The following is an 11,498-nucleotide window of genomic DNA, read 5'->3' on the forward strand; positions in this document are numbered from 1 at the left end:
GGGGGGCAGGCTATGCTCTTATGCTAAAGAAGGGAACTCGCATTTTCACTAAAGGAGAAAAATCTGAACTTGGGAATCAGCCCATGGGTAAATATGAGCTGTCTCATTAGAAAGATACTTCTCAATTAGTTTTCTTTTTATCCTCCTTTCTTTTGGCTCTCAGCCTTCTGACGCACACCCACACAGACACAGTCCTACACTTGCGAAGGGTCAGAAAGGTTCCTGCCGATTTCTCTCCATAGAAGGCCTGACAATGTGGCATGTGCAGTCTCGACAATGACATGCCATTCAAAATCCCTCCCTTCAGATTGTCCCTCCCTTTAAAGGAGACAGCCAACGTGAATGAAACACTCTTTTCCCCCTGGGGACGTCTGACTTGCTTTTTATTAACCCAGATACAAAGTGCCACTCAGAGGTCTCAGACAGTAGAATGCTTTATTCTCTTAACTAGCAATTCATTTGACCCTCAAGAATAGTATTAGGGCTCCACAGTTTTCTATATTTCTTATTTATTTTATGTTCCCACTGCTCCACGAAGCATGCTTATAAAAACATTGTCATGTACTGTAAAGTCTTCATATTAAAAGGACATTTTAAATGGTTTCATCTTAACATGTTTCTGCCACTCAAATTGGAAAACTTTATGCTAGTTCCTTTCCAAGCTGTTAAAGATTAGCTTGATGTAGATAAGGCTATTCCCCAAACTCATTATCTGTCTTCCAAATGCACCTTAAGGACTCCTTAATAAAGTCAAGGTTACGTGAAGAGTATTTTCCTGAAAATCAGTGAATGACTATTAATAAATCTGCATTACAGATGAGTTATTTTGTCTCCGTCTCTCATCTTTACCATGAATGATCCTTCTTTTTTATTAGGTTTTTAAACAATAAGATTATTTCTTCATTCTACATCACCCATGAATCAGTAGTAACTGGTTGGAAGCAGCTAGAAAATATTTCCACCAATGTATACATAGAGGTAGGCCATCCATTCTGCCGGATATGTTACAAAAATATCTTTGACTTCTACATCACCCCCAAATTAAAACTCTATCTCCGCAATCCGCCTCCTTGCTGCCAGTGGTCGCATATTCAACACGCACACACGCGCGCGCACACACACACACACACACACACGCACCGAATGAGAATAAGAACATGAAGAAGTCCCATCTGACTATTACGGTTTTAGACCTGCTAAAACAAAACTCCAGTCCATTTGACTCTTTTCCAGGTGTTTCTCCAGCTCATAGAGATCTAAATGCGCAGCGGAATTAAAACTCAGTAATTCTATTGCCACCATACCTCTGAGTAACTGGATTTCCACCCAGATACTACTTTCTGGCACTCAGCTTTCTTTGAAATTGGCACCTTCCCTACCACACACCACAAATATCCCATGCTGTTTGTGCAAGACTAGCTTCTTTTATTTTAGAGTCCAGGTTTCTAATCCCTCCACATTCTCGTCCTTTCTCCGCCAGACCCAAGATCCCAGGGTTACTCGGCATTTTTATTAAAAATAAAAATAATTCATAGTGATCGCTGATTCATCATAAGCCATCAGTGAGGGTCTCTCCTAAGGTAAGATGGATCGTCGTAGAATTTTTAAATATTTGCTTTTGCCACATACAACAAAGCTGTGAGCAAATCTCTTCACGCTTGCTGACTAACAAAGAAATGTTTCATTGGTTGCTCCTTTCAGAAAAACCTGAGCCATGCTGAAATCTTCCTGTGGAAAACAAATTTCCTTACTGGGGATCGTCCAAGCACTTGGCTTTTCAGGAGTGATTTTTTCTCACCTTTCTGGTGTAAGTCAGATTAAAATACAGTGTGTGTGAATCATCTATATTTATTGATAATGTTGACTCAAGCCAAAATCACAATCTGCAGACATATAATCACAGTAATAGTGGTGTGGGAGGCAATGAGATAATGGAACATTTAGAGGCTACACCATCTTGGCTCCTGGGAATTATATCAGGTACAGAATAATGTTGCTAAAACTGCACCTTCACAGGTGTGAATATGGGTAAAGGAATCCTTGTTCCGGGGGCCACACCTTCCCAAATAGAGACACTCACCTACTGTTGAGGGCCTTCCCGGTTGCCTAGGCGTTCCAGATTTAGAGCCCGCGATCAACCCGCTTTCCTAATGGGACAAAGGCAAATATGACATCATGATACCGGGGAAACCGATGGGGGTACTAAGGATTCCTTAAGGGCTCTTCAAGGCCATTCTTCCTCAAACATTCGGGGATGTTTTGGTTCTGCAGTTGTCCTGAAGGAGGCCAGCCTGGCTTTCTGGCTGTCTTCCCTCCTCTTTTTCCTTTGCGGGTGATTCATGGCTGACAGGATGGAGGGGCAGAGGCCAAGGAGGCCTACGGTGTGAGCCGCAGCGCCCTGGGATCTCTGGCTCTCGATGGCAGTCCCCGCAGCAGGGCGTTTCCAGGGGTGCGGATCAGCGCGGGCCCCTCCAGATGGTCACCACACAACTAATCCCGGTGACCGTGAGAGGATCCGTTCTGATTGAGAAATTAATAACTCCTGGGGGGGGGGGGGGAAGAATCGGTTTCAGGGACAGAGGTTGCAAACGAACTTGCAACGGAAAGCCTTTAAAATATTTTTAGGTCCTGTTAGAACCGTAAAAGTGGCCCATGGAATAAGGAAACTATCAATGACATTTTATACATTTGAAATTAGTCACAATGAGTACTGTCTATTTTAAGTTCCGCTTGCCAGCCTTTACTTGCTATAAATTTTCAGTGTCCTGTTTCACTGAGACACTTGGCGATTGCTGGGAAAAACAAACAAACAAACAAACAAAAAACAAAAAACTTTTTTTTTTGTTTGTTTACCAAAATGTACTTGAAAACAACACTAACTCAAGCATCATATATTTGCTCAATGGTGTTCTGATTTTATGACTCCCGATTTATTGGTCTCTAATTTGAGAGTCCCGGTGTGGGTCCTGACACCGACCCCAAACATGAGCTTTTCTTCCAGGCTTCAGGTCTGGCTCTGTGGTCTATTTTTAAACTACCTTCTCAAGAGGCAGGAAAGTAGAGTGGTCAAGGTAATACACTTCAGATTTAGACATGAATTAAAACCGCAGACCCACCGGTCGCCAGTCATTTTTATGTTCTATAAAGGAGAATAATAGTGGTTCAAATAAAGGGAGGAAAATCACATTTTATATATTTTATACAACTATTTAACCCGTGTGACTCTAGGTTCTGATCGGGACATTACTAATTTCAATGGTCTAGTGGGAAAATAAATTAAATTAAATTAAATTAAATTAAATTAAATTAAATTAAACTAAATTATTTAACAAATATTTGTCCTATACCATCCGTCATTGCGAACAACTAATGACTCACCTTGTCTATACATGCCAATATGCATACATATATAGAATATATGCATATAAATATACACGGACACAAATACCATTATATATAATAGTTGTGTGTGTATCTAGATCTATCTAGTTACATATATGTGTCACATATAGTTAGACCAAAATTCTTCATGGTGCCTAAAAATATCCCTAATTAATGCCCTACTTACTGGACCTTACACAGGACAGTTGAGGGACTACTGTGGCTTCAAGTACCTCTTAGGTGGCCCAGCGTCTGAAAACCTTGATTTATTCTATTAGTACAAACTGCAGAAGGCATAATTTACAGTAAGATCACCAATAAGCCATTTGGTGTCTCCTTTTATGATTCAGACATGGCCATCTTCTCTCAGTTTTACAGCCATCTATCCATCCATCCATTCATATATACATATATGGATTTTTATATATATTATGATCATGTTATTAGGTTCCTACTTATTCAAAATTGTTTCCACCTGATGAGTTATTTCTTCTTTTCAGAATCTAATAATGATTTTGCTTTAAATTCTATCTCATGGAGTGGGGGTGCAAGGGTAGCTCAGTCAGTTAAACATCCAACTCTTGATTTTGGCTTGGGTGAGGATCTCACAGTTCATGAGATCCAGCCCTTCACTGGGCTCTGTGCTGACAGGGCAGAGCCTGCTTGGGATTCTCTTTCTCTCCCTCTCTCTCTCTACGCCTCCCTTGCTCTCTCTCTCTCTCTTTCTCTCAAAATAAATAAATAAACTTAAAAAATAAAGTCTGTCTCATTTGATATTGATGAAGCAAACAGCTCTCTTTTTGTGTCTGCCTGCTACACGCCTACACACACACACACACACACCCACACACACACACACACACACACACTTTAATCCTGCTTTTTACTTTCCTGTGCCCCTGTAAGAAGGGATTCTTCCTATAAAAACACATAAATAGATTTGATTTCTGTTATCCAATTGGGCCATTTCTGTCTTTTGATTTCAAAGTCTAGTTTATTTATATTGTTGCAATTGGTGACGCCTTTGGATCAATTTCAACTACATACTTTTTCTCTCCCTAGTGTTCTCTGACGTCACACTTGATTCCTCCAATTTCATCAGTTATGCTCCTTAAGTGTACATTTTTTTCATGGAAATACACTTACTTTTAGTTGAGATAATATTTACATCCAATAAAACGCACCGTGCTTAAATGTGAGGTTTTCAATTGTGTATACCCCAGTGACCACCACCCAAAATGAAATATAGAATATTTCTATCACCTCAGGGAGTTCCCTTGTGCCATATTCCTGTCGATTTCCAAACTCCGTAGATGAAAAATGTTCAAATGTTTACCAGCCGAGTTTGGTACAGACTCAACTAAAGCTTCACATAGATGGCATCATAAAACTTCTTTTTCGGTCTGACTTCTTCCAGGCAACATATTGTTTTTGTGTTTTATCCATGTTGTGGTATTTGTCAGTACTTCTATCCTTTTTATTCCTTAGTATTCCACTGTGTGTGTATATATATATATATATATATATATATATATGGTCATGAAATCAGCAGTCCATGAAAACTGGAATAGGTAATTTATATATATATGATATATATTATATATAGGTAATTTATAATTATATAATTATATATAGGTAATTATATATATAATTATATATAAGTAATATATAGGTAATTTATAATTTATATAGGTAATTTATATATATGTATATATATGCATATATACACATGTATATGTATATATATGCATATATACACATATATATGCATATACTTATATATACATATAAAACCAGAATAGGTAATTTTTGTGTATATATATATATATATATATATATATATACACACACACACACACATATATATGTAAATTATCTATTCCGGTTTTCATGGACTGTTGATTGTTTTCCATTTTGTAGCTATTATAAATAAGATTGGCATGAACACTCTGGGATAAGTCTTTGTGCTGGCATATTTTATTTTCTATCAGAAACACCTAGAATTGGATTGGAATGGATGGGTGGGTGGGGGTATAAATGAATGTTTTACTTCATAAGAAACTGCCTAATAGTTGTTCAAAGTGGCTGTACCATGGGAAAGTCAAACCAGAAAAACAGAAGAATTCCAGTTGATCTGTATAGTTGTTTAATATCTCATTCTCTTAGTTTTTACATTAATCATTCGAGTGGATTAAAAAAATTGGTATCTCGCTGTGTTTTTAATTTATATTTGTCTGATGACTAAATATACTGGACATGTTCTAATGTGTTTATTGTCATTTCATATCTTCTTTGGTGAAGTATCTGTTAAAGACCTTTGCTCACTATTAATTGAGGTTTTTGTCTGTTTATAGTTGACTTGTAGAAGTTCTATAAGAGTTCCGGACACAGATTTTGGTCAGGTATATGGTATAGCATACATTTCCAGCTTATAATGGTACCTTTTAAGGAGGAGGTAATTTTGAAAAAAATTACCGATTTTTATGGTTAGTGTTTTTTGTGTCTGTATAAGAAAACATTTCTTATCCCAAGGTTGTGAATATAACCTCCTGTGTTTTCTTCTGAAAGCTTTATGGTTTGAAGTTCACGTTTTGGCCTTATCTCAAGTTGATTTTTGTGTATGCAGTTAGATGGGGATTGTCATCTATTTTTTTCCCCTAATGTATTTCCAGTTGCTCTAGGAATATTTGCTTAAGAGATTTTTCCTTCCCTCACTGATATTGATCAAACATGTCAAAAATCAATTTTATGTATATATTTATATGAATATATAATATATTTATACATTATATTCATATATATGTGTGTGTGTATATATATATATGATTTTAAATATGGGTATCTCACTGAGTTTCACTCACTAACATGTCCATCCTTAAGACAAAACCACAGGGGCACCTGGGTGGCTCAGTCAGTTAAGCATCTGACTCTTCATTTCAGCTCAGGTCACGATCTCATAGTTCACGGGATCGAGCCCTGCATCAGGCTCTGTGCTGTCATTATTGGAGCCTGCTTCAGATTCTCTCTCTCCCCCTCTCTCTCTCTGCCCCTCCTCTGCTTGTGTGCTCTCTCTCTCTCAAAATAAATAAATAAACATTTAAAAATAGACAAAACCATAATACATTGATTACTGTAGCTTTATAAATCTGTAAATTAGGTAGCATAGTTCTCCAGCTCTATCTTCTTTTACAAAATTATTTGGCCTACTTAGGTCCTTTAAAGGTACATACACATTTTTGAATAAGCTTGTCAATTTCTACAAATCAGTCTTCTAGGACTTTGATTGGGATCATGTTAAATCTACAGATCAGCTTAGGGATAATTGGTTGTCAATATTATTAATCTTTTCAGGTAACTAGTATTTGACTTTATTAATTTTCTGTGTAATTGCTTTCTATATCATTGATTTTCTGCTCTTGTTTTATTTATTTCCCTTTACTTTGGGTTTAATTTGCTTTTCTTTTCTTTTTTTTCATGGTTTCTTAATGAGGAAGCTTACATAATTGACTTTACATCTGTAACTTGTAATATACACATTTAAAGTCATACAGTTTGGGGGCACCTGGCTGGCTCAGTCGGTGGAACATGTGACTCTTGATCTCAGGGTCGTAAGTTTAAGCTCCCCGCGTTGGATGTAGAGATTACTTAAAAAAAAGTTTGAAAGAAATATATATTTTTTTCTCCAAAAACTACTTTTACCGCACCCAAAAATTTTAATATATTGTGTTTTCATTATCATTCAATCCAAAATGTTTTGTAATTTTTCTTGTGCTTTTTTTTTGGATTCATGGATTATGTAAAAGCATATTGATAAATTTCCAAATACTTACGGATTTTTTTTCAAATATCCTATCACTATTAATTTCTGTGTCACTACCACTGTGGTCAGACATCATAAACTGAATGATCTCAAGCCTTCACTATGTATTAAACATATTTTAGTGTTCAGTCAATGGTTTTAATAAGTGTTCCATGTGTACTTGTAAGGCATAGCATTCGATAAGTGTTAACTAGATTGTATTGGTTGATAATGTCTTTCAGATCATCTGCATATTTATTGCAAGTTCTTTTGGTCTTCTTGTTTTCTCAAATACTGGACCAAGAAGGATTTTAAAGTCTTGAAAGGTGCTCTGCATTTGTTTATCCCCCCTTTTATTTTTGCTGAAGTTCCCCCCACCCATATGAACATTTTAAGGTGGATTCAGTTGAGGAATTCTATCTCGAAGTTTGTTTCATGTTTATCCCATTTCTTCCATGCCAAAAAGGTGTACTTTTTTTTAATTCCATTCTTCTTGGGTATTCGCGCTTAGCTATATTTTTGTGTTCTCTTGGATGACCCCTCTAGCAATTACATTATTCATCTTCACATAGTCACGGACTACCTTCAAGTAATATTTTACTATTTTAAAAACAATATAAGAATCTTACAACTATATAATTCAATTTATCCTCCTCTCATCCTTCCTTCACTTATTTTCGTATATTTTATTGTTCTATACGTTACTGATCCCACAGTACGTTGTTATTGTTTTTGCTCTATATTTTTCTTAACATTAATTTATTTTTGAGAGACAGAGAGAGACAGAGCATGAGTGGGGGAGGAGCAGAGAGAGAGCGAGACACAGAATTTGAACAGCTGAAAAATATTACAGTTCCTTTTGGGGAACACTTTTTGAATGTGGAATTAAAAAATATGGTATGGGTTGCTAATTTTGCCTTTCACCTTCCCACGTGGAAACTCAGAAGGAAATGTTCCATTTCACCATCAGTTAAAACATTGAATATTTGTCAATGATAATTCAGATACCAGGGTAAATGCTCACCTTCCAAGCTTGTGGGAGTCACTCTGGCTTTGAGACAAGTACCTTACTCCCGGGTGGCAAACACCTAAATTTTCCTGGGGTCTCAGCTATGCAGAACAGATATCAAATGTGTCGGAGTATGTCTGGCTAACTACTGGTTTATGCCCAGCAGAGACATATTTACAAAAGAAATTAGAGGCTTCCTGGGAAATAATTTACCTAGAAGGAAGAAGAAACGAGGAGCAAACATCATTAGCCAAGAAGAAAGCTGATTCCCTCAATCTTTCCAGGAGGAGGGATGATGACTGAGTCATTGATTTTCTTTTTTATATAAGTATGTATAGGAGAATCTCTAGGGAAGTTTATAAGAAATTTAGCAGTATGTGCTAACTTACTGTTAGCTGATAACAATATTCCTGAGAATGTGATATTTGTATTTATGAGATATTTGGATTATTTAAAGATAAAGACAAAAGTCCTAAAGAAAAGATTGCTGGATTTGGGCTGAATCTAAATGTAAATTTCTGAGTTCTAATTCACACGTTGAAATTAGCTAATAGGCAAATGATCAACTTGCAGATATTCAAAACAAAATAATGAATAACCATCGTATGTAAAAAGCTCTAGAAGAGAATGCCTCTATTAAAAAAATATGTGAAAGCATAAAAAAAAGCCCTTCACAAGAGAAAAGCACATGGAAAATGAACACGTAAAAGACTATTTAATGCATGGTAGGTGAGGACGTAAAATAATATAACAATAAGATGTACTATCTCATTTCCAACAGTGGCAAATAGTTTTAATAATATCCAGTATTAAAAAAATAAATTTAAAACTTGGGGCACCTGGTGACTCAGTTGGTAGAGCATGTTACTCTTGATCTTGGGGTCATGGGCTCGAGCTCCACACTGGGTGTAGAGCTTACTTAAAAAAAGAAAAAGGAAAGAAAAAATATCTAGGACTGTGAAAGTCCATTCATAGACATCTAAGAAGCTTTAAGAAGTTATGTTTTATTCATTGATAGGAATATGTGCAGCCATTCAAAGTTATTTAGGAGAAAATGTAAGGGCATTGAAAACAAACCTTATATTGCTAAAGAAAAAATATGTTCCAAAATACAATAATCCCATCTTGTAAACAAAATAAAACAAAACAAAAAGTATGAATATATGAATCTCAAAACTGGAAGGATATATGTATGTCATCCTTTTCAATATGGAAATTAAATTTCTGGGACCCTAATGAATGATAAAAACTACAATTTTATCAAGTTAGTGGAACATAAAGGCATTGCTGGGAAAAAATAAAAAGCATTATGTTTCAAGCCTAAAAGGAATTTACTACAAAATGGAAGAGATCTATAGCATTAAATATCTGCTTTGCTAATTGTACTACTGATCGGCGGTCTTCAATCTTCCGGTGAAATATTATTTTTAGCACCCTTTATTGGCTAAAGGCAATGGGTTCCACTAATTGTATGTCACATACATGCCACCCTGGTTTGAATATTTTTAGCCTCGGTTAGCATTTTGCTGCGACCCTGTGTTTCCCTTTGTTTAGTTTCAACAGGTATCAGCAATTTAAATACCCTCTGATCTTTGTACAAAATCACATTTCTTTCATGTATCTTACTTTAACTGTCTTTATATCAAAGGGGTGGAGTCTAAAGAGATGCCTGAACTGAATTTTGTAGATGTAAATATGTTGTAGATTTTAAATTTTGGCATAATAGTATGAAAGAGTGTCATCTCCAAACTTCAGACGGCAAAGGATTATGACATCTCAAAATTTAAATTATGATTATCTGGGCAGAATTATAAGTGATTTTTCCCTACTGCAATTGTATGTAATTTCCAAATTTCTACAATAACATATCATACTCAGAAAAAAATAATAAATGCGGTATAAGAGCACATATATAGACCTGTGGTTTTGGGGGGGGGGGTCTCTAGATCTAGAAATCATATCAAAGGATGCTCTAGTTAGAAGTTGGCAGTAATTGGGTATGTTTTTTTTCCCGCACGAACCGCAAGACACAGCATCTTATAATGTGATTTGAGGGCATGAGGAAGAGATAAATTTGGGTCTTCTAGCCCTGAAAATATCATCTTTGTCCGGTCTCAAGAATAAAAGTGTAATGTAATAATTTGAGAAGTCAATAGCAGTAGTCCACATAGGTATGCCCAATTTTACGGTGCACGTAAAGCTTAGAAAAATTATTTAATCTGATGTTGGCACAAATGAAGTTTGATGTATGAGGATGCCAATTCCCATTGAGATTGCCATTTTAAGAAATAGAAATAAAAGCCCAAAAAAGGAAAAAGAAAAAAAAGGAGAAGGAAAAAGAAAGCATGCATCCCTTCCTTCGAAGAAAAATTGGATTTTCAGCATTTTGCAGTTTTGAATTTCACATGAAGATGACCTCGAAAACAGTGACCATTAAAACAGTTGTTAGAAAAGTGTATTATTTACACGGCAGGCACTTTTCAAATAGAGGTTACCGCAATCGTACAGGAAGACATAATCTTACCAGGCCGGGTAACCTACTTTAAAAGGTGTAGGCAGAATAGCAAAAGAAAAAAAAAAAAAAAAAAAAAAAAAAAAAAAAAAAAAAAGTCCTGACATCACACTTGTCAAGAAACAGAAGTTTTATTACCAAGGAATTTCACTTTTGCTGCTTATTCTTAACACCAGCCCAGGTACTGAGAGGATTTGTTGATCTAATATAGATAGTGATGTCTTGGGTTTGTTCAGATTTATATGGGCAGCATCTGGGGATCAGGAATTACATTTAAAATGTAATAAAATGTTCCTGTGCACTTTAACTCACAAATACTATACTTAAAAAAGTAAACATCAAATAATCTCGGGTATCTTTCAAGAAAATGTTGACATAGCTCAAGGAGCTCGCACAGATATCTTTGAATCATTTCTAAGTAAACTTAATAAACTCATTTTCGTATTCTATTGCAGTACAATAAACTATCACACCTGGGAGAAGAAGAAATACCCAAGCATATGCTCTCATTTGCTCCAAAATGGGTGTTTTCTAGTTTTAAAAAGAAGATTATTTTTTTTTCCCAAACACTATCACAAAGGTCCTTTGAAACTAAAAGTAAGCATATATAAAGGACAATCTATTACCAAGAGACCATAATAACACATATCAGTAATCACAAAAAAAAAGAAAACTCTCACATTATCATATTGTTCTCCTGAAGAGTCACTATTACACTGTGACTCCCGAACAAGGACACTTTCAATTTACATTTTTAAAAAACCTTTGGATTGAAATCTTCCTTCCCAAATTTCCTT

The sequence above is a fragment of the Panthera pardus genome, unplaced genomic scaffold (assembly GCF_024362965.1).
Source record: "Panthera pardus isolate Hobbes unplaced genomic scaffold, ASM2436296v1 HiC_scaffold_24, whole genome shotgun sequence".
Classification (NCBI taxonomy): domain Eukaryota; kingdom Metazoa; phylum Chordata; class Mammalia; order Carnivora; family Felidae; genus Panthera; species Panthera pardus.